This window comes from Ranitomeya variabilis, chromosome 2 (assembly GCF_051348905.1).
Source record: "Ranitomeya variabilis isolate aRanVar5 chromosome 2, aRanVar5.hap1, whole genome shotgun sequence".
In the NCBI taxonomy this organism is placed as follows: domain Eukaryota; kingdom Metazoa; phylum Chordata; class Amphibia; order Anura; family Dendrobatidae; genus Ranitomeya; species Ranitomeya variabilis.
In genome coordinates this window covers 364,572,497-364,596,478 of record NC_135233.1, presented here as the reverse complement: position 1 = coordinate 364,596,478, position 23,982 = coordinate 364,572,497, and the positions used below count along the sequence as shown (strand labels likewise).

Sequence of the window (23,982 nt, the reverse complement as noted above, 5' to 3'; positions counted from 1 at the left end):
TGTCGTTTGCCAAGCGCTGTGGTTTTGTCCTGGAGCCTTTGAAAAATCCTATTCCTCTTAGAGGAATTGATGCTACGCCATTGGCGGAGAATAAACCGCAGTATTGGACACAAGTGACCATGTGTATGACTCCTGAACATCAGGAGGTGATTCGTTTTCTTGTTCTGCATAAAATGCATGATTTGGTTGTTTTAGGTCTGCCATGGTTACAGACCCATAATCCAGTTTTGGATTGGAAGGCAATGTCTGTGTCAAGTTGGGGTTGTCAGGGAATTCATTGCGATTCCCCGTCGGTGTCTATTGCTTCTTCTACTCCTTCTGAAGTTCCGGAGTATTTGTTGGACTATCAGGATGTATTCAGTGAGTCCAGGTCCAGTGCCCTTCCTCCTCATAGGGACTGTGACTGCGCTATAGATTTGATTCCTGGTAGTAAATTTCCTAAGGGACGATTATTTAATTTATCTGTACCTGAGCATGCCGCAATGCGTTCTTATATAAAGGAGTCTTTGGAGAAGGGACATATTCGTCCATCCTCTTCCCCTCTTGGTGCGGGATTCTTTTTTGTAGCCAAGAAGGACGGGTCTTTGAGACCTTGTATAGACTATCGGCTTCTGAATAAAATCACGGTCAAATTTCAGTATCCTTTGCCACTATTGTCGGACTTGTTTGCTTGGATTAAGGGTGCCAAGTGGTTCACCAAGATAGATCTTCGTGGTGCGTACAACCTTGTGCGCATTAAGCAGGGAGATGAATGGAAAACTGCGTTTAATACGCCCGAAGGTCATTTTGAGTACTTGGTGATGCCTTTTGGGCTTTCTAATGCTCCTTCAGTGTTTCAGTCTTTTATGCATGACATCTTCCGGAAGTATCTAGATAAATTTATGGTTGTTTATCTGGATGATATTCTGTTTTTTTCTGATGATTGGGATTCTCATGTAAAGCAGGTCAGGATGGTGTTTCAGGTTTTGCGTGATAATGCTTTGTTTGTGAAGGGCTCAAAGTGTCTCTTTGGAGTGCAGAAGGTTTCCTTTCTGGGTTTCATTTTCTCCCCTTCTATAGTAGAGATGGACCCAGTCAAGGTCCGAGCTATTCATGATTGGACTCAACCCACGTCTGTTAAGAGTCTTCAGAAGTTCTTGGGTTTTGCTAATTTCTACCGTCGTTTTATTGCTAATTTCTCTAGCGTTGTTAAACCTTTGACGGATATGACCAAGAAAGGTTCTGATCTGGCTAATTGGGCTCCGGGAGCCGTGGAGGCTTTCCGGGAGCTGAAGCGCCGGTTTACTTCGGCGCCTGTTTTGTGCCAGCCTGATGTCTCACTTCCCTTTCAGGTTGAAGTAGACGCTTCTGAGATTGGTGCAGGGGCTGTTTTGTTGCAGAAAGGCTCTGGTTGCTCTGTGATGAGACCTTGTGCTTTTTTTTCTAGGAAATTTTCGCCTGCGGAGCGGAACTATGATGTTGGTAATCGGGAGTTGTTGGCCATGAAGTGGGCATTTGAGGAGTGGCGTCATTGGCTCGAGGGAGCTAAGCATCGTGTGGTGGTCTTGACGGATCACAAAAATTTGATGTATCTCGAGTCTGCTAAGCGCCTGAATCCTAGACAGGCTCGTTGGTCGTTGTTTTTCTCCCGTTTTGACTTTGTGGTCTCGTTCCTGCCTGGTTCGAAGAATGTGAAGGCTGATGCTCTTTCTAGGAGTTTTGTTCCTGACTCTCCGGGAGTCTCAGAGCCAGCTGGTATTCTTAAAGAGGGAGTAATCTTGTCGGCCATTTCTCCTGATTTGCGTCGTGTGTTGCAGAGATTTCAGGCTGGTAGACCTGACCCTTGCCCACCTGATAGACTGTTTGTTCCTGATAAATGGACCAGCAGAGTTATCTCCGAGGTTCATTCCTCAGTGTTGGCGGGGCATCCTGGGATTTTTGGTACCAGAGATTGGTGGCTAGGTCCTTTTGGTGGCCTTCCTTGTCGCGGGATGTGCGTTCTTTTGTGCAGTCCTGTGGGATTTGTGCTCGGGCTAAGCCTTGCTGTTCTCGTGCCAGCGGGTTGCCTTTGTCCTTGCCCGTCCCGAAGAGGCCCTGGACACACATTTCCATGGATTTCATTTCAGATCTTCCGGTGTCTCAAGGTATGTCTGTCATCTGGGTGGTGTGTGATCGCTTTTCCAAGATGGTCCATTTGGTGCCCTTGCCTAAGTTGCCTTCCTCTTCTGATCTGGTTCCTTTGTTCTTTCAGAATGTGGTTCGCTTGCATGGCATTCCTGAGAATATCGTGTCTGACAGAGGATCCCAGTTTGTGTCCAGATTCTGGCGATCTTTTTGTGCTAAGATGGGCATTGATTTGTCGTTTTCATCTGCCTTTCATCCTCAGACTAATGGCCAAACGGAGCGAACCAATCAGACGCTGGAGGCTTATTTGAGATGTTTTGTTTCTGCGGATCAGGATGATTGGGTGACCTTCTTGCCATTGGCTGAGTTTGCCCTCAATAATCGGGCTAGTTCCGCTACTTTGGTTTCGCCATTTTTCTGCAACTCTGGTTTTCATCCTCGTTTTTCCTCGGGTCATGTTGAACCTTCTGACTGTCCTGGGGTGGATTCCGTGGTGGATATGTTGCAGCGGATTTGGAATCATGTGGTGGACAACTTGAAGTTGTCACAGGAGAAGGCTCAGCGTTTTGCCAACCGCCGCCGCGGTGTGGGTCCCCGACTTCGTGTTGGGGATTTGGTTTGGTTATCTTCTCGGTATGTCCCTCTGAAGGTTTCCTCTCCTAAGTTTAAGCCTCGCTTTATTGGTCCTTATAAAATTTTGGAAGTCCTTAATCCGGTGTCTTTTCGTTTGGATCTTCCGGTGTCATTTGCCATGCACAATGTGTTCCATAGGTCTTTGTTACGGCGGTACGTTGTGCCTGTGGTTCCTGCTGTTAACCCTCCGGCTCCGGTCTTGGTTGAGGGCGAGTTGGAGTACGTGGTGGAGAAGATCTTGGATTCTCGTCTCTCTAGACGGAGGCTTCAGTATCTGGTCAAATGGAAGGGCTATGGTCAGGAGGATAATTCCTGGGTGGTCGCCTCTGATGTTCATGCGGCCGATTTGGTACGTGCCTTTCACGCTGCTCATCCTGATCGCCCTGGTGGTCTTGGTGAGGGTTCGGTGACCCCTCCTTAAAGGGGGGGTACTGTTGTGAACTATATTTCTTGGCTCCCTCTTGTGGTCACTAGCGGTATTACACTTGGATCATCTTTCTCCAGGTTGGTACTCACCTGGTTCGTTAGGCCTTGGGTGTTCCTATTTAGACTTCCTGGAAACTCAGTCTAGTGCCTGGAATCGATGTAGTCAGTCTGTGTCTGTTTGCTCCTGTCTCCTGGTCTCCTGTTCTTTGCAAGATAAGCTAAGTCCTGCTTTCTTATTTTTGTTTATTCGCTTTGCTTCTATTTTGTTCCAGCTTGTTCATAATGTGATTCCTGATTTTTGCTGGAAGCTCTAGGGGGCTGATATTCTCCCCCCACACCGTTAGTCAGTGCGGGGGTTCTTGGATATTCAGCGTGGATATTTTTGTAGGGTTTTTGCTGACCGTATAAGTCTCCTTCCTATTTTCTGCTATTAATTAGTGGGCCTCTCTTTGCTAAATCTAGTTCATTCTTACGTTTGTCTTTTCTTCTTACCTCACCGTTATTATTTGTTGGGGGCTTGTATTATAACTTTGGGGTCCTTTCTCTTGAGGCAAGTGAGGTCTTATTTTCTCTGAAAGGGTTAGTTAGTTCTCCGGCTGGTGCGAGACGTCTAGAATCAACGTAGGTACGTTCCCCGGCTACTTCTAGTTGTTGTGCTAGGATTAGATATACGGTCAGCCAAGTTACCACCTCCCTATGAGCTGGTTTTTGTGTTTGCGGACTTAGCTGGAACTTCTGAGATCCTCTACCACTAGGATCATAACACTGATGCCTCTTGGCAATTGGCTGAGGACAACTTAGGAGAATGCACACAGTCTCAATAAAAGTCACGGAGAACTGGCGCCGCCCCCCTATGCACACAGCCAGGGGCGGATTATCAGATTATTCTCATCTGCTCACCGGGCCCCTTCCGGCGCTGCGGCGCTTTCCTATTGACGTGCGGGCGCGCGCCCGCACGTCAATAGTTAACAACAGCCGCCAGCCAGCCAATTGGAGGCTGGCAGCTGAAGTCAGCCGCAGCGCACACGTCACCGGCGTCTGACGTCATTGTCAGTCGCCGGCGAGTGTGTGCTGCTGGAGGGAGCTCGCCGCGTGGAGCGCTGGTAAGGTGAGGAGACTGTTTGGTTTTGTTTTTTTTTTCTTTTATAAGTTAACGGTGGACTGTGGACACATTGGGGGCAATGCTGTAGACACTGGGGCAGATAGCTGTAGACACTGGGGCAGATAGCTGTAGACACTGGGGCAGATTGCTGTAGACACTGGGGCAGATTGCTGTAGACACTGGGGCAATGCTGGAGACACTGGGGCAGATTGCTGGACACACTGGGGGTAATGCTGGAGACACTGGGGCAGATTGCTGGAGACACTGGGGCAGATTGCTGTAGACACTGGGGCAATGCTGTAGACACTGGGACAATGCTGTAGACACTGGGGCAGATTGCTGTAGAGACTGGGGCAGATTGCTGTAGACACTGGGGCAGATTGCTGTAGACACTGGGGCAATGCTGGAGACACTGGGGCAGATTGCTGGACACACTGGGGGCAATGCTGGAGACACTGGGGCAGATTGCTGGAGACACTGGGGCAGATTGCTGGAGACACTGGGGCAATGCTGGAGACACTGGGGCAGATTGCTGGACACACTTGGGGCAATGCTGGAGACACTGGGGCAGATTGCTGGAGACACTGGGGCAATGCTGGAGACACTGGGGCAATGCTGGAGACACTGGGGCAATGCTGGAGACACTGGGGCAGATTGCTGGACACACGGGGGCAGATTGCTGGACACACTGGGGCTATGCTGGAGGAAACACTGGGGCAGATTGCTGGACACACTGGGGCAATGCTGGAGGACACACTGGGGCAGATTGCTGGAGACACTGGGGCAATGCTGGAGGACACACTGGGGCAGATTGCTGGAGACACTGGGGCAATTCTGGAGACACTGGGGCAGATTGCTGGACATACTGGGTCAGATTGCTGGACACACTGGGGTAATATGCTGGAGACACTGGGGCAGATTGCTGGACACACTGGGGGCAATGCTGGACAATTGGACATACTGGGGCAGATTGCTAGACACACTGGTGGTAATATGCTGGACACACTGGGGCAATATGCTGGACATACTGGGGCAGATTGTTGAACACACTGTCTGGGGGCAATGCTGGAGATACTGGAGCAATGCTGGAGACAGTGGGGCAATGCTGGACACACTCTGGGCAATGCTGGACAATTGGACATACTGGGGCAGATTGCTGGACACACTGGTGGTAATATGCTGGACACACTGGGGCAGATTGCTGGACACACTGGGGGCAATATGCTGGAGTGAGACACAGGGCAGATTGCTGGAGACACTGTCTGGGGGCAATGCTGGACACACTGGGGCAGATTGCTGGACACACTGGGGGCAATGCTGGACAATTGGACATACTGGGGCAGATTGCTAGACACACTGGTGGTAATATGCTGGACACACTGGGGCAATATGCTGGACATACTGGGGCAGATTGTTGAACACACTGTCTGGGGGCAATGCTGGAGATACTGGAGCAATGCTGGAGACAGTGGGGCAATGCTGGACACACTGTGGGCAATGCTGGACAATTGGACATACTGGGGCAGATTGCTGGACACACTGGTGGTAATATGCTGGACACACTGGGGCAGATTGCTGGACACACTGGGGCAGATTGCTGGACACACTGGGGGCAATATGCTGGAGTCAGACACGGGGCAGATTGCTGGAGACACTGTCTGGGGGCAATGCTGGATACACTGGGGCAGATTGCTGGATACTGGGGCAATATGCTGGACATACTGGGGCAGATTGCTGGACACACTGGGGGTAATATGCTGGACACACTGGGGCAGTTTGCTGGACACACTGGGGGCAGGACTGGAGGCATGGGCAGAATGTAGACACGGGGCAGAATGAAAGACATGGGGCAGGATTGGATCATGGGGCAGGATGGATACGATGGAGACAGATGGGGCAGGATGGGGAGATCACATGGGGTAGAATGGATACTCATGAGGGCAGGATGGGAGAACATATGTCTGGAGCCAGGAATGAGACACACGGGGCCAGGGTGTGGGAATATTATTACCATAGGGGCTAATTAAGGGACATTATTACTGAAGTGATGTATTTATTTTATTTTTTGAGTATACTGTTTTAAATGGGGGGGGGGCGGTCCTGTTACTGTGCAGAGTGACACTATATCGCCTTTTTTTCTCCATGTGATGTAATGTAGAAGTTGTGAAAAATTAAGTAATGTGTTCTGCAAGCAGAGCTCGAGATAACTGTGTTATTTCCTGCAGAAACGAGTCCTGGCTGGAAGAAATGATGGCGGTCTGTGCTGGATGAAAGATGAAGGACTTCACCTAGAGACGTCACTGGTGAGTCAGTGTTACCTATACACTGACACTATACACTGTATACTATATACAGAGGTCCTGTGTACAATGTCACCAGTGATCACTGTATTACCTATGCAGCGCCCCAGAGTCCTGGTCGTTGCAGTACTGTGGCTCCGCCACTAAGGGGAGCCATGGTGCGTTCGATGGCACTGAAGGAGTTCCTCCAATCAGGTATCACAGACACCAATATGTTTCACAGCTGGGCCTCCGGGGGGAGCTAAGGGTGCTATTCATTAGGCCACTCCCGACCATAGTGGGTAAACTGGGGGTCAGGCAGGAAGTTAGTAGAGAACGCTGACTGGATTGAACGAAGCAACACCTAGTGAGAGAGGGTGTTGTGGAGGAAGAGACAGTAGGGTCTCTGCCAGGGGTGGGATCCTGGCAGAGGCTTGGCATTGGAAAGAACGTAACGGGACCGTGCCTGCTCAGCATAGCGGCGGTGCCCAAGAAAGGACTAGAAGCGAGATAGATTGTGCTGAGTGAGAAACGAGATCAAGCAGAAGGAGAATACCAGCAGGGGTTTTGTTGAAAGAGGCAGCACCTTGCTGAGGCGCATTACCGGTGGCCGGAACGCCGAGGGAGTGGAATAATATACAGCTTTAAGCCATACTCCAAACAGCGGCAGGACAGTCAGTCTCAGGCGGGCTGTCTACCACATATCACCTATGAAGTCTTGGGGGGCAATTGCGGGAGAGGGGCGTCTCTAGGGTCCCGGAAGAACTCCAGGCCTACCTGACAAACGGGTGCCGTTCTGACTGTAACATCAGGAAGGGACGGAAGATTAGCAGAAGATCAGTTAATCGAGTTGTGAGGGAACTTAAGAAACAGACACAACAGTTGTGGGGTACTTTCCGTAAGCACAGCAGGGAAGGACTACAACACAAAGCGCTAAGAAGGAAGGCACTGATTTCCACCTGTGAGGAGAACTCTGGAGGTGCCATTGGACCGGCCGGACTTGCGCAGCCTGGTGGGCCGGATTCTGGACTGAGGACCGAGAGATCTCCAGTAAAGAGGTAAAGAGACTGCAACCTGGTGTCCTCGTTATTTACCGCAACCTGCACCCCACAACTGCACCGCTACACCACCGTTACTGCACCATCATCATCACTTATTTCACCGGACGTCCCCCACTGACGGACAGGGCCACGGACCGGGTCTAGCCACCGTGACAACCCCAGGACTGAGACCCAGAGGCCCGGCTCCGGGTACCCCTCGGCCCTGCGGCGGTGTGGGGGCGCTCCAACTTGGCGTCACGAACAGGATCTACTTAAGCCTGAAGAATCAGGTCATGTGTGCCTAGAGACTGGGATTTGTTGTGCATGAACTGTAGCTTTATTGAGAGACTGTGTGCTACCATTGACCAACAGAAGTTCCCGCCAAAAGCCGCCGCCATTGCTACTTTGGAGAAGAAGGAGGGCGTGCTATGGGAGGAGACTACCAGAATGGCGCGAGAAATGGATACCGCCCTCTGCGCTTCGGGCTGCAAGGAGATGACCTGCCCCAAAGCAGAGGACAACCTCCTGATTTGCAACAGCGGGAAGCAGGAGACGGAGAAGCCCGACCTCGGAGAAATGGCGGAGTCAGGTGCATGGACTGCCACCGACTATCAGGCAGCGATGATGAGCAGCGAGTGCCTGAGCAAGGAAGGAGCGATCCCGGCCTGCCCTCCTTCACCAGAGACGGACCAGGAGCCTGCGGACCTGACAGCGGAGCTACGTCCACCAATCCCGACCTCGGAGTTAGAGGAGGAGGAACCACAGCGAGCGGAGCAGCGTTCGGGGGCCGCATCGGAAGAGCCGCGGTCCGAGCAGCAGCCGACTCCAGCGTTCTTGTCAGCGGACCAGATCGACATCGGTGGAACCACATCAGGCGTAGGTACGGAAGACGCCCCTGCTCCCCCTCACGAGTCCGCTTCCACGACCCACCTCCATCTCAGTAAAGGGCGACCCTTCTCGGCAGGGTTAATGGTGTTATCCCCTGGTGACCTGGGGAGGATGGTGCCACCGCTGTCGACTAGAGTGGGAGAGCCCGTGGATGTGAGTCTAGATGGAGTAGTTCTTCGGTGGGACAGCCCCTGGGTTGGGACAGATGGATCCCAGGAGAACGGGTCCACTCTTGCGGTGCTTACGTGGGAACAATATAGGCAGTGCTTGATTCTACAGTGGAAAGGCCGGAAAGAGGCCGAGCCGATGGGTCCATTGAGAATACAACAATCCCCTCCGGCATGGGATGACAGAGACGTGACAAGGCGGGGCACTGTGTTGGCCTACCATGCAAGAAGAGGGTGGGGCCTCATACACGAGCCAGGATTGGATACTGACGTTTTTGTTGCGCACTGTAACGTGAGGGCTCCCTGCTGTGGCCGAAGTGGAGAACCATTGCAAAAGGGGGATTCGGTGACCTACAGCCGCCACCAGAACCCGCTCGGGTGGTATGCACGGAATGTTCGGCGGTGTATGTCTGGAGCCGCGACCCTTACCGCCTCGGACCTGGTCCCAGGAGCACCCGATCTTGTCACCATCGCAACGGTGCGCCTGGTTGCGGCCACCGAGTTGGCCAGCCGAGTTCATCTTCACGTTCGAACCGCGGACGCTGGCACCACGGTGGTTGGGGGGCAGGAGCCCGAGCCGCCTGAAAAAGAGTAAACCTCGGAAACCTGAAAATGTAAATAGTTACTGTTTGTTCTTTTGTTCCTGTTGCTGCTAAACCCGTCCAGGGTAAACTTTAAAAAGGTGACCCCTTTGTTGACCCGGGGTCACTATTGTTGTTTTCCAGAAGTTTTGCACAAAGTTACACAAACTGCAGTAATCATGGACTGTGCATGATTCGAACTTTCCTGTAAATAGTTTGCACCTTCTTAAAGGTGCTTCCTACTGGTTTTAGTTAAAGACACTTTGCGAAGATGCCATTCCGGAGCTCTGGTATGGACTGGTAGGCTGAGAAGACGAGCTACCTCAGAGAGACTTGATCTCCTCTTAAAGGGGAGGTTAGAATTGAACTTGGAAAGTGATACTGTTTCCGAACAGTAATGTTATGATGATGCTCTGAAAGAAATGTAACCGTTTTACATTAAAAGTTATATGTGTTTAATATGTTTGAAATGTGAAATTTGAATAATGTTCTTCAAAAGGAAAGATGCAGAAAGCCTGTTGAGGTGGACTAGAGTTCTGCATGGATAGAAACGTAAGAAAGTAATAATGAAGGTGAGGATAGAAGGTAAACCCTGCGTCCCCATAGAAAGTTAGTTCGTTACTAAGGACAGAAAGTAGACCCGTAGGGGTTAGTGAGTGAGTCCTTATAGGAGCCAGGCAGAGTGGGCTCCATGTTCTCAAACTGAAAGGAATGTTATGTCTATACTATGTATAGTAGAGAAAGGCAGTAGGCCCTGGCTGAACGGGGCGGTCCTGTAAAAGAAAGGAGAGGCAGTAGGTCTGGTGCCATAGGGACAGGCGGTCCTGCAGGTTCAAAAGTAGGAGGATGAAGAGTTACTTTGCCCTGTAATGTGATTATAGGAAGGCCTTTGATAAACTAAGAGTGTATGTTTCTTAAAGGCAATGTTAATTTATTGTTCCAGCATTTGCACTTAGTAGAATACCCGGTTGGGTAATGGGAGTTATGTATAGCCTGTTGCTATGATAGTTGATTATGTTTTGTAACGTTAAAGTGTCCTCACCTCCCATAAAGGGAAGCCTGTTCAAGTATGCTTATTGTTTTGCACTCAACAAATTTGTATGTCTTTTTGCTAACCTGTATTGTTGTTTTCTTCCCAGTCCCGGAGTACTGTGTTTAACCAGGGGGGAGTGCAGCGCCCCAGAGTCCTGGTCGTTGCAGTACTGTGGCTCCGCCACTAAGGGGAGCCATGGTGCGTTCGATGGCACTGAAGGAGTTCCTCCAATCAGGTATCACAGACACCAATATGTTTCACAGCTGGGCCTCCGGGGGGAGCTAAGGGTGCTATTCATTAGGCCACTCCCGACCATAGTGGGTAAACTGGGGGTCAGGCAGGAAGTTAGTAGAGAACGCTGACTGGATTGAACGAAGCAACACCTAGTGAGAGAGGGTGTTGTGGAGGAAGAGACAGTAGGGTCTCTGCCAGGGGTGGGATCCTGGCAGAGGCTTGGCATTGGAAAGAACGTAACGGGACCGTGCCTGCTCAGCATAGCGGCGGTGCCCAAGAAAGGACTAGAAGCGAGATAGATTGTGCTGAGTGAGAAACGAGATCAAGCAGAAGGAGAATACCAGCAGGGGTTTTGTTGAAAGAGGCAGCACCTTGCTGAGGCGCATTACCGGTGGCCGGAACGCCGAGGGAGTGGAATAATATACAGCTTTAAGCCATACTCCAAACAGCGGCAGGACAGTCAGTCTCAGGCGGGCTGTCTACCACATATCACCTATGAAGTCTTGGGGGGCAATTGCGGGAGAGGGGCGTCTCTAGGGTCCCGGAAGAACTCCAGGCCTACCTGACAAACGGGTGCCGTTCTGACTGTAACATCAGGAAGGGACGGAAGATTAGCAGAAGATCAGTTAATCGAGTTGTGAGGGAACTTAAGAAACAGACACAACAGTTGTGGGGTACTTTCCGTAAGCACAGCAGGGAAGGACTACAACACAAAGCGCTAAGAAGGAAGGCACTGATTTCCACCTGTGAGGAGAACTCTGGAGGTGCCATTGGACCGGCCGGACTTGCGCAGCCTGGTGGGCCGGATTCTGGACTGAGGACCGAGAGATCTCCAGTAAAGAGGTAAAGAGACTGCAACCTGGTGTCCTCGTTATTTACCGCGACCTGCACCCCACAACTGCACCGCTACACCACCGTTACTGCACCATCATCATCACTTATTTCACCGGACGTCCCCCACTAACGGACAGGGCCACGGACCGGGTCTAGCCACCGTGACAACCCCAGGACTGAGACCCAGAGGCCCGGCTCCGGGTACCCCTCGGCCCTGCGGCGGTGTGGGGGCGCTCCACCTATACATTATATACAGCGCTCTTGTGTATAATGTCACCAGTTATCTCTGTATTACCTCTACACAGACACTGCATACTAAGTACAGATCTCCTGTGAATACTGGCACTTATGGTGATAGTATTGTTTTTTTTTTTTTTAATTACTGATCAGTATTGTAGTATTCAGTCACTATGTGGTGGTAATATGTGGTCTGGAAATGGTGTGGTATTTGTCCCTTGAATGTGCTATTTGGTCACCAAGTGGTGGTAATATGTGGTCTTGACATGGTGCGGTGGTATTTGTTCCTTGTATGTGATATTATTCGATCATTGTGGTTGTAATTTGTGGTCTGGTCATGGCGCGGTGGTATTTGTTCCTTGTATGTGATATTATTGGTCAAAATATACCTAAATTGTATTGCAGATTTTAACAAATATTTAATAGGTTACAGTAGAGTAGGGCCCGGCCATTTTTCTGGAATAATCTGGTTCGGGTATCACATGACCCCCGTCACATGACCCCCGTCACATGACCCCCTGTCACATGACCCCCGTCACATGACCCCAGTCACATGACCCCCGTCACATGACCCGGGGGGGGGGGCCACAGTGTCTGAACAGCCCGGGGCCCTGGCTACCCTTAATCCACCCCTGCACACAGCCAGGAATTATGCAGAGAGCAGGCAGGAGACAAGAGGCACACAGCATGGAGCCGGCAAAAGACAGAACTCACAGCATGGCCCGGAGTAGTGAGTAAGTTGGTGTGTAAGTCAGGTGGGGGATGGGAGGCCATGCAGTGATGCCGGCAGGGTTGTTATAGTGAGAAGGCAACAACTGTTGGCACAATTATTAGAAAATGGAAGAAACACAAGATGATTGTCAATTTTCCTCAGTCTGGGGCTCCATGCAGGATCTTGCATCGTGGAGTAAGGATGATTCTGAGAAAGGTCAGGAAAGCCTAGAATTACAAAGGAGAACCTGGTCAATGACCTGAAGAGAGCAGGTACCACAGTCTCAAACATTAACGTTAGTAACACACTACACCATCATGGATTAAAATCATACAGGGCATGCAACAAGGTACCCACGCTCACATCAGTACATGTTCAGGCCCATTTAACGTTTGCCATTGACCATCTGAATGATCCAGAGCATGCATGGAAGAAGATCATGTGGTCAGGTGAGACCAAAATAAAATTTTTTGGTATCAACTCCACTTACCGTGTTTGGAGGATGAAGAAGGATAACTACAACACCAGCAATACCATCCCAACCGTGAAGCATGGTGGGGGAAATATCATACTTTGTGGGTGCTTTTCTGCAAAGCAGACAGGATGACTGCAGTGTATTGAAGGGAAGATGGATGGGGTCATGTATCGTGAGATTTTGGCCAACAACCTCCTTCTCTCAGTAAGGGCATTGAAGATGGGCCGTGCCTGTGTGTTCCAGCATGACAATGACCCAAAACACACAGACAACTAAGGAGTGGCTTTGTAAGAAGCATTTTAACATCCTAGAGCGGCCTAGCCAGTCTCCAGACCTGAATCCAATAGAAAATCTTTGGAGGGAGCTGAAACTCAATGTTGCCCAGCCACAGCCCCGAAACCTGAAAGATCTGGAGAAGATCTGTATGGAGAAGTGGGCCAAAATCCCTGCTGCAGTGTGTGCAAAGTTGGTCTAGAACTACAGGAAATGTCTGACCTCTGTAATTGCAAACAAAGGTTTCTGTACCTAATATTAAGTTCTGTTTTTCTATTGTATCACATACTTATTTAATGCAATCAAATGCAAATTAATTATGTAAAAATCATACAATGTGACTTTCTGATTTTTTCTTAAGATTCTGTCTGTCACAGTTGAAGTGTACCTATGATAAAAATTACAGACCTCTCCATTGTTTGTAGGTGGGAAAACTTGCAAAATTGGCAGAGTATCATTTACTTATTTTCCCCACTGTAACTTGTTCACATTCAAATCGTTGACGTCTAGTGATACTGTCTTGGGTCAAGAGAATTGCCTTCTAGATGTTTTCCTCCAGCTGATGCATTAGCATGACGTTAGCATGAGGCCATGTGTCCTGTTTCATGAAAACACCCTGAGCTAATACTTATTGTGTGGAGAGGTATGCACAGACGGATTGCAGTTGTACAGGCTGTAGTTGGTATTGAGACCTGTAGATCAACCCTGTCAGTACAGCTAACAATAGTAAGGGCTTCGCTACTGTAACATCAATGAGTGAAATAAAGGGGTGTCTGCTTTAATTCAATCCTTCTGTATTTTAAAGGTCTCCTGATGATAAGTGATTTCAGAGTTTCCAACTGCTAGGATCTTCAGCGATCAGATGTAATTTTTGCTAAGTATTCGATTTTCCTGCAGCACCACCAGAGGACAAAGAAAGTATTACATACAAGTGCTTCTCTCTAGATTAGAATATCATCAAAAAGTTAATTTATTTTAGTTTCTCAATGCAAAAAAGTGAAACTCATATGTTGTATAGTCATTACAGACAAAGTGATCTATTTCAAGTGTTTATTTCTGTTAATGTTGATAATTATGGCTTACAGTCAATGAAAAACCAAAAGTCATTATCTCAGTAAATTAGAATACTTTATAACACCAGCTTGAAAAACGATTTTAAAATCCGAAAATGTTGGTCTACTGAAATGTATGTTCAGTAAATGCACTCAATACTTGGTTGGGGCTCCTTTGGCATCAATTACTGTATCAATGCGGCGTGGCATGGAGGCGATCAGCCTGTGGCACTGCAGAGGGGTTATGGAAGCCCAGGTTGCTTTGATAGCAGCCTTCAGCTTGTCTGCATTGTTGGGTCTGGTGTCTCTCATCTTCCTCCTGACAAGGTCAGGCGAGTTTGCTGCCAATCAAGCACAGTGATACTGTTGTTTGTAAACCAGGTATTGGTACTTTCTGCAGTGTGGACAGGGGCCAAGTCCTGCTGGAGAATGACATTTCCATCTCCATAAAGCTTGTTGGCAGAGGGAAGCATGAAGTGCTCTAAAATTTCCTGGTAGACGGCTGCGCTGCCTTTGGTCTTGATAAAACACAGTGGACCTACACCAGCAGATGACATGGCTCCCCAAGCCATCACTGATTGTGGAAACGTCACACTAGACCTCCAGCAGCTTGGATTTTGGCCTCTCCACTCTTCCTCCAGACACTGGGACCTTGATTTCCAAATGAAATGCAAAATTTACTTTCATCTGAAAACAACACCTTGGACCACTGAGCAACAGGCCAGTTATTTTTCTCTTTGGCCCAGGTACGATGCTTCTGGCATTGTCTATTGGTCATGAGTGGCTGACACAAGGAATGTGACACTTGTAGCCCACGTCCTGGACATGTCTGTGTGTGGTGGCTCTTGAAGCAATGACTCCAGCAGCAGTACACTCCTTGTGAATCTCCCCCACATTTTTGAATGGCCTTTTCTTAACAATCCTTTCAAGGCTGCGGTTATCCCGGTTGCTTGTGCACCTTTTTCTACCACACTTTTTCCTTCCACTCCACTTTCCATTAATATGCTTGAATACAGCACTCTGTGAACAGCCAGCTTATTTAGCAATGACCTTTTGTGGCTTACCCTCCTTGTGGAGTGTGTCAGTGACTGCCTTCTGGACATCTGTCAAGTCAGCAGTCTTCCCCATGATTGTGGAGCTACTGAAACAGACTAAAAGACTTTTATAAACACTTAAGGAAGCCTTTACAGGTGTTTTTTGTTAATTATTCTAATTTACAGAGATAATGACTTTTGGGTTTTCATTGGCTGTAAACCATAATCATCAACATTAATAGAACTAAATACGTGAAATAGATCACTCTGTTTGTAATGACTCTATATAATATATGGGTTTTACTTTTTCTATTAAAGAACTGAAATAAATTAACTTTTTGATGAAATTCTAATTTAGTGAAAAGCACTTGTACTTTCATTGTAATCAGTGGGCTGCATGTCTTTTCCTTCTAACCAATCACTGATATGACTAATCGAAAGAGATCCTGATAGATGACCCCCCACAATTAATGTTTTACATTTTCTTATCCAGACGACCCCTTCTACAACTTTATTCCCGCAATGACTATGGCCATGAACTATAGTTCGTGTGTTTGGTGACAGAAACCAAATGAGACGACGCACACAAAAGGCTGTAATGTATGCTGTTATCAAGAGCAAATATATGACACAAAGGCAGGCGGGGTGGCGGTCCAGCTAGTATTCAGAATTTATAGATTGAAAAATAATCACCAGACAGCATTTGCCTATTGTTATAAAATAATGAGATGAGGTAAGAGGAGATAAGGTGCAATAAGCCGCAGAGGTCACAAAACAAACGTACGGGGCTACAATGTCCCACCCTGTACATTGCTTATAGCCGGCAAGCATCGGAGCAGAAAACAGCTGGGAGTGATAAATTGTTTAGTCCCTGAGAACCCCTTCATGTTGTCTATTAACCATCAATAAGTGTTAGCCAAATGCTCAATGGGGTTAAAGTTATTTCTCTTAGATCCACTTATACACATATATGCTCAGTTTGGCCGGGAATGCATGTGTATTGAATAGACAGAGTAACTCACTGTCAGACAACTCTGAGGGCATCTTATATCCGATGAGAACAAAAAGATTGGACATGTTGAAATCCAACAGGCACAATTATTTTTTCCCCAAACATCTGCCATTTGGATACATATTGGATCGTCATCGAGTTCTGCTTCAAGTGACATACATTTAATGTGAATGGGCACGAGTAAAAGGAAGCACTTATTCTGTTTTTGACCATAAACATTATGGCGTCAATGTCTGTTAAGTTGTATCTTTTCCATAACTCCCATAGACAAAAACAGTGTAAGCAGAACACATGCTCAGCCTCCTCTTTCATTTTTTCTTTTCTTCATTGCGGTCACGGTTCCATCCCTCAGGGTGTCTGGGATGAAGTTACTGACAGCTCAGCCGTCCAATCTGGTACAGGGGTGTGCTGAAGCTGTCAGTACTTTGATTGACAGTTCAGTCATCCAGTCTGGTGCAGAGGCATGCTGAGCTGTCAATGAGACTGGGAGGCTGTCTCCAGGTGTTCAGTGTCCCAGGTGATCGCTAGGCTACTTAACCAGGTTACTACTTCCAGACCTCTGCCAGACGTACATTCAGCTACTGTGTGGTTTGTCTCTCTGTGCATTGCGTTCTGTTTGGAGATCTTTCGATGCCTGACCTTGGACCTCGTTTTGTCTGTTTAACCCCATTGTTCTAATCCGCTATCTTCCTGGTATTTTGACCTCGAAACATTACCTGACTACGGCTTTGTCTCTTCCTTCTGTCCATGACGTACCCACCTGGCTTCTGACCTCTGACTCTTTCACTATCCCTTCTCACGGCTTGGCCATGAGAAGTGACTCGGTGTGACAATTGCTCTCCTTTCAAGCATTTTAAATGACAACACGTGCAATAGGACCCCCATGGTTCCCAAAAGTGGGAAATGTTAGCTTCACCCTAAATGGAAGTTCAAAAACCTTGGCAGAATATATCGCATGATATCCTACACTTTCCTGAAGGCTAGTAAAGCAATAGTAATAGTTACGTTATATTGAAGAAATTGTCATAAAAGCAATTCTCTGACAGAACAGGACCTTGTGGAGCATTACTTTTGGAAAAGACGGTTTGTCTGAGGTATCCTCAATAAAATGCGGAAGAACCAGTATTTCCTGGACAAGGAACGTCTATAACTGCATTTGCTATCTTTAAATCTAAAGTTTCTCATAGGCTAACAAAATCCCTGATACCAGTGTATTCAGCTAATGCCATGTAGTGTAATTATTTAGAGGTGTTAATCACTGGATATTACCAGATATACTAGGGCAGGACAGTGGGTCCAGGGGATAGCACTTGCACCAAGACCCCGGAGCCTAGGGTGCCTCAAAGGTTCCCATATGATAACATTTTATTTGGGGACCCTAAGGTTGATTTTGCATTGGAGCCCACAAACTTCAAGTGATGCCACTGTTGTAAGGTAAAATCTCTAGTTTAGGAATTGGTACCATACGACAAGGGAGTCCATAATGCCAACTTCATCCTTGCTCTCCGACACCAAAGGGTTTTTTTTATGGAAAAAAATAAGCACAATTGCATCTGGGCACCATATAACAGCTTATAAATTGTTACTATTTTTATTATTTGTGAAGAAATTGATTTCCTATTCCAACGGTTGTTGTATCGCTTTCATCAATAGTGGCACTATTTATCTGGACACTGTATGACACTATCTGGTTAGCATGAGATATTATTAATAGGCAAGAGGAGCTATCTGGGCACTTAACATGGCACCATTATGGTATGCCTTGTGGATAGGCAGTACTATTGTCAGCATTATGGGTAAGGATAGTTTCTGACACCAGGGCCGACTCTAGGTTTATGCAGACCCTTGGGCAGGGGTCCCCAACCTGTAGCTCGGGAGCCACATGTGGCTCGCGGGCCCGTGATGTGTGGCACGCGGCTGCCTGCCAGCTTGGTCCAATAGCACCAGGTGTAAAGAACTATTAAGAGCAGATGTCTAAATGGTGACTTTTGTGTGTAGCCCTGTATGGAAGAGCAGATCTGAATGGGGGTGAGATAGGAAACCGTTTTGCTTGGCATACTGCCTTGGTGTGATTTCAGTGGAAAAGCTTTGGTTATCATTATACCGGTAATGGAGGCTCTTGGTGTCACTACTGTGAGTGGGGAAGGAGCTGGTTGCGGCTCGCGACCCTCTCTCAGAGCTGAATGTGGCTCGTGACCCTCTTTCATAGCTGGATGCGGCTCTCAAGGTCAGAAAGGTTGGGGACCTCTGCCCTTGGGCAAAAGAATTCCTGTGGGTTCCTCTTCACTTTCAGTTTTTTCTCCTTGCCTTCCAAAAGCTATATCTTTTCTATTTCTTGATCTGTAAGGAGGCAGACAAGAGAGAAGACGCACACAGTTCATGCCTAATCGAGTAACTGCAAGCGAACAGTGCCATCTGCTGGTCAAAGACTGTAGAGAAAGTGAAAGCAAACAGGATTAGAGTAGTAGTAACCCCAAGAGTGGAAGTGCATGTTCCCAGGGAAGAGATTGAAGACAATGCCGGGTCAGGTGACAGTTGTGTCGCAGTTGCGAAATATAAAAGGCTTGGTCGGGCCGAGAAGAAGGCAGTGGGCTCCAGAGCCTGTACTGGTCAGGTCATGTGGCCGCGAAGTGGGCTTACAGCCACTAACACCACAGAAGGACCCGAAAGCAGAAGATCTGAGCTAAGTTGAAGACCGTGACCCATGCCAAAAGAAGACTGCAACCCGTGCCAGTAGAATATGGTCACCTGCGCCAGTTGATGCCCATGACCCGCGCAAATAGAAGACCATGACCTCTGCCAGTAGAAGATCATGACCGACGCAAGTAGAAGACCATGATCCGGGCCAGCAGAAGACCACCACCAGAGCCAAACCAGGTTGAGAGATGATCCGGCTGGTTCCTGTGGGCCGTTACTTCTAACATAGACGTCCTGTACAGTGTATGGGCCGGGGCCGTGCTTCAGGGAATGAAGAAGGCCAGTGTGAGGAGCACACTGTCTACCAAGTGACTCAATTATCCAGGACTTGCAGCCCAGCAGGAAATACCAGTGACACCCAATAGAGCCACCGTAACGATTAGAGACACTTAAAGAGAATAAGACGGTGATGACCCTAGTAGAGTGACGCACGATGAGCTACAACAAAAAGACAATAACCGTTGTTTAACTGCTAAATAATAGGAATGGTGTATATCAATGGTCCCCAACCTTTCTGACCTTGAGAGCCACATTCAGCTTAGAGAGAGGGTCGCGAGCCACATTCAGCACTGAGAGAGGGTCGCGAGCCACATCCAGCTCCCGCCCCCTTCAAAGTAGTGTCAACCAAAGCCCCCATTACAGGTATAATGATAACCAAAGCTTTTCCACAGAAATGACTCCAGAGCAGTACACTGAGATTTAGGGGTTCCCACAACACCCCCATTCAGTATTCTCCCAACACACTGTCACATCCAGCTTTGAGCACCTCCTCTAACAGGTAGTACAAACCTCCAGCGTACCATACCTAAAACATCTCTAAACCCCTAAGACCAGTAAATGTGCATCCAGATCTGCAATTCTGTGCAGGGCTACTCACAAAATTCACCATTTTGAGATGTGCTTTTCATACATGTTTGCTAGACCTGGACCTAATGCATCAAGCTGGCAGACAGTCGCGAGCCACAATTCAAGGGGCCGCGAGCCACACGTGGATCCCGAGCTACAGGTTGGGGAGCCCTGGTGTATATAATAGAAAGCTGCATAGATCTGCACTTTGATAGCATCATGATATACTGTGTTGACCTCAGTATTGTATTGTGCTCACTTGTATGCATATAGTGTATATACTAATAGATTTTCCTTCTGTGTTAGTCAAATAAATAGCGTTAGTTGATTAACAATGTCTCCACTTTGTCTGCGCAGGTGCATCAAACCTGTTTACAACAATAAAGTTGTTTCTAGTCTTGTTTTTTGCTGTACGAGCTATAGATTTTTTCACTACCATTTTGGGGTCTACACGACTTTCTGATCTCCTTTTATTTATTTATTTTTGTTAGGTAAGTGACCAAAAAAACACGGTATTAACAATCTCCTATGAAGCTCATAGATTTAGGAATATAGACATGGCAGATTTGGGCACCTTGTTTAACCTCCACGCATGGCTGCCATGATAATACTACAACTTTGTTAGGTGGAGGTGATGGGCATCCGAAAGCAACACCCCTACCTCGTTAAATACTGCGCATATATTCAGCAGATGCGCAGTGGGACCCCCGGGTGCTGTGGGCCCTTTGCTCTTGCCCGGGTTTGTTGAATACTGGCGCTTGCCCTGGCTTTCACAATTGCAAGTGAACAGCACTGGCAGGAATACCAATAGGCAACCAATTGTTGTGCCTAAAAGGGTGCAAAACTTCTACAAAGAAACTGGCAAAGTTTCCTTATAGAAAGTATAAAAATACAAAACGGGAATCAGCACATCCAAAATAGTGAAAAAGTAAAGATTTTTTATTCACCAGCACCAACTACGTTTCAGCATGTAGACAGCGCCTACACAGGTCCAGACAAGGAAACGCAATCATAACTGCTTGTAAATGTTTCAGTCACCTTCCATTACATTAAATCCAAGCTTATTGACCAAGTTGCACAATATTACTCTACGAGTCGATACTTCTAGTCTCTCAGATTGTATTGTACAGAAAACTTGTCAACACCTTCAGCCTTGCGTTCCATATTCTTATATCTCATAGTAGATAGTACAACGCGGGAGGGCATAGTGTTATGAACCTATGGCAGTAGATGTACAGTTTTAAAATGAATTCGTCACCAGACTTTTACTACCCCACCATGATGTAAAGGAAGAAATTCTGATTCCTGTGATGGATCACTCATGGGACTGGTTGTTGCAGGTTTGATAAAATCACTGTTTTATCTGCTGCAGATCTAGCAGAGCTCTGAATGCTCAGCTCTGTATACAATGAACATAGGTAGAAAGCCGTCTGTGGTGGGTTTTACAGAGCTCATAAATATAGAGGGCTACATGTCAGTATCACTAGAGGATTGTTGATAAAACAGTGATTTTATTAAAACTACAGTAGTCAGCAAAGTGACACATCGCTGGAATAAGCGTCTCTGTCTCTTCATTATGCTGCTCTCAGATTAGGTGGCAAAAACCTGATGAAAGAGTCCCTTTAATAAACCGGGGACAATACAGAATTTGTGTCATTACCTTATGATTACACAGAACTTCTCTAGGGAGAGGTGTAGCTGTAGGAATATCTCCAAATTATGAAAAATAAGAAACAGCAGCACTTACTGCAGTGTGCAGTTTATTTTATGCTACACCAGTACCCTAACCTTGCCCACTCCTCTTTAAGTGCCTGCACGGAAATATTGCTCCTTGTGAAGCTCATTAAGGGAACCTGTCACCTCATTTTTAGCTATTAAACTGGTCCTAGTGTGCCGTTAGTGAAGCAATGTGCAGTCACGGATCAGTCAGTGTGGTTTTGAAATTATGCACACCCACGAGACTGTGACTGATTGCTGTGACTGGCGCAACATCACGACAGCCACGTAGTAAATCGTGGGCACTGCCCATCCGCTCCCCAAGCATGCTCATTGACTCTGGGTGTACAGCCCCAGCGTCATGTCAGATGTGCACATGCGAGGCAGTGGCTACATGAGTGTAGGGGACACAGCGCCGTGGATAGCTTGATTACACACACATGATTAGTCAATCTAATCACCTCGTCCTCAGCCATAAAAATATAAACCATACATATACATATTTGCAATAACAGAACCTGCCTCTGATTCAATTAACCCACAAGATAAAAAACGTATAGAAAAAAATTGAAACAACAGAAAAACTTCCATAAAAAAGCAATAAAAAAAGATCAAAAGTTATATGTATCCCAAAAGGATAACAATAAAACTTGATCTTGAAACGCAAAATAAAAATCAAACCCTCACACAGATCTATAAAAAAATAGGAAAATAGAAAAAAGTGTGGGTCTCAAACAAAATGGCCTTGCAATCACTTGGATGGAAAGAAAAAAAAGTTATGGCTCCAGGAAGAAGAGGACGAAAAGGGTAAAAAAAACTGTCTGAATTTGGATATAATAAACAGCAATATAGGTGAGATGGGGAGGAGAAACTACAAAGCTGGAAATGAAGAACTTACACTCATTAGTTGTCTCCATCTTATCCCGCAGCTCCCCCTGCTGGCCATGTCATCTCCCCAGAGCAGATGATTTGTGTAGGCCATGTACACATTTACACAATTAAGATTCATTCATGACTTCGCAGAATTTCAGAACATTTGCTGCTGGGATTGTGCTGCTATATAGTGCTCTGTCAGGCTGGTATAGCCTCCATTTACAGCTTAAGGACTTCACGTTTACCGTGGGGCTGTGTAGACTTTCACCTGTATATATGATGTCTTGCACTGTTTTATGTTTTTATTTCGCAAGTCGGCTGAGGATGCTGTGGCAATGTCCATTTCCTGGACAAAGGAACAAGAGTCTTCAGGGTGACAGCTACAGTAGAGGTATGGATGATTTGTAAGGGCTCTACTTTACATGATGATCATGTTGATCAAGTGGGTGGAATTACTCCACAGATGGCACCAAAGCGTTTACACAATACTTTGAAATGATTGTTCCTCTCTGTATTGGTGCTGGTCAAAGACTGTAGAGAAAGTGAAAGCAAACAGGATTAGAGTAGTAGTAACCCCAAGAGTGGAAGTGCATGTTCCCAGGGAAGAGATTGAAGACGATGCCAGGTCAGGTGACAGTTGTGTCGCAGTTGCGAAATATAAAAGGCTTGGTAAGGCCGAGAAGAAGGCAGTGGGCTCCAGAGCCTGTACTGGTCAGGTCATGTGGCCGTGAAGTGGGCTTACAGCCACTAACACCACAGAAGGACCCGAAAGCAGTCAAAACCCGTAGAAGATCTGAGCTAAGTTGAAGACCGTGACCCGTGCCAATAGAAGACTGCAACCCGTGCCAGTAGAAAATGGTCACCTGCGCCAGTTGATGCCCATGACCCGCGCAAATAGAAGACCATGACCTCTGCCTGTAGAAGATCATGACCCACGCAAGTAGAAGACCATGATCCGGGCCAGCAGAAGACCACCACCAGAGCCAAACCAGGTTGAGAGATGATCCGGCTGGTTCCTGTGGGCCGTTACTTCTAACATAGACGTCCTGTACAGTGTATGGGCCGGGGCCGTGCTTCAGGGAATGAAGAAGGCCAGTGTGAGGAGCACACTGTCTACCAAGTGACTCAATTATCCAGGACTTGCAGCCCAGCAGGAAATACCAGTGACACCCAATAGAGCCACCGTAATGATTAAAGACACTTAAAGAGAATAAGACGGTGATGACCCTAGTAGAGTGACGCATGTTGAGCTACAACATAAAGACAATAAACGTTGTTTAACTGCTAAATATTAGGAATGGTGTATATAATAGAAAGCTGCATAGATCTGCACTTTGATAGCATCATGATATACTGTGTTGACCTCAGTATTGTATTGTGCTCACTTGTATGCATATAGTGTATATACTAATAGATTTTCCTTCTGTGTTAGTCAAATAAATAGCGTTGGTTGATTAACACTGTCTCCACTTTGTCTGCGCAGGTGCATCAAACCTGTTTACAACAATAAAGTTGTATCTAGTCTTGTTTTTTGCTGTACGCGCTATAGATTTTTTCACTACCATTTTGGGGTCTACACGACTTTCTGATCTCCTTTTATTTATTTATTTTGTTAGGTAAGTGACCAAAAAAACACGGTATTAACAATCTCCTATGAAGCTCATAGAATTAGGAATATAGACATGGCAGATTTGGGCACCTTGTTTAACCTCCACGCATTGCTGCCATGATAATA

The 23,982-nt window shown here is 47.1% G+C and overlaps 1 protein-coding gene across 2 annotated transcripts in view; it reads left to right on the top strand.

The window, feature by feature from the left end:
- The window catches only part of LOC143805988 (calpain-9-like), a 92,945-nt gene that overhangs the window by 11,348 nt on the left and 57,615 nt on the right, over window positions 1-23,982 (top strand). The gene's annotated exons all lie outside the window — the stretch shown is intronic.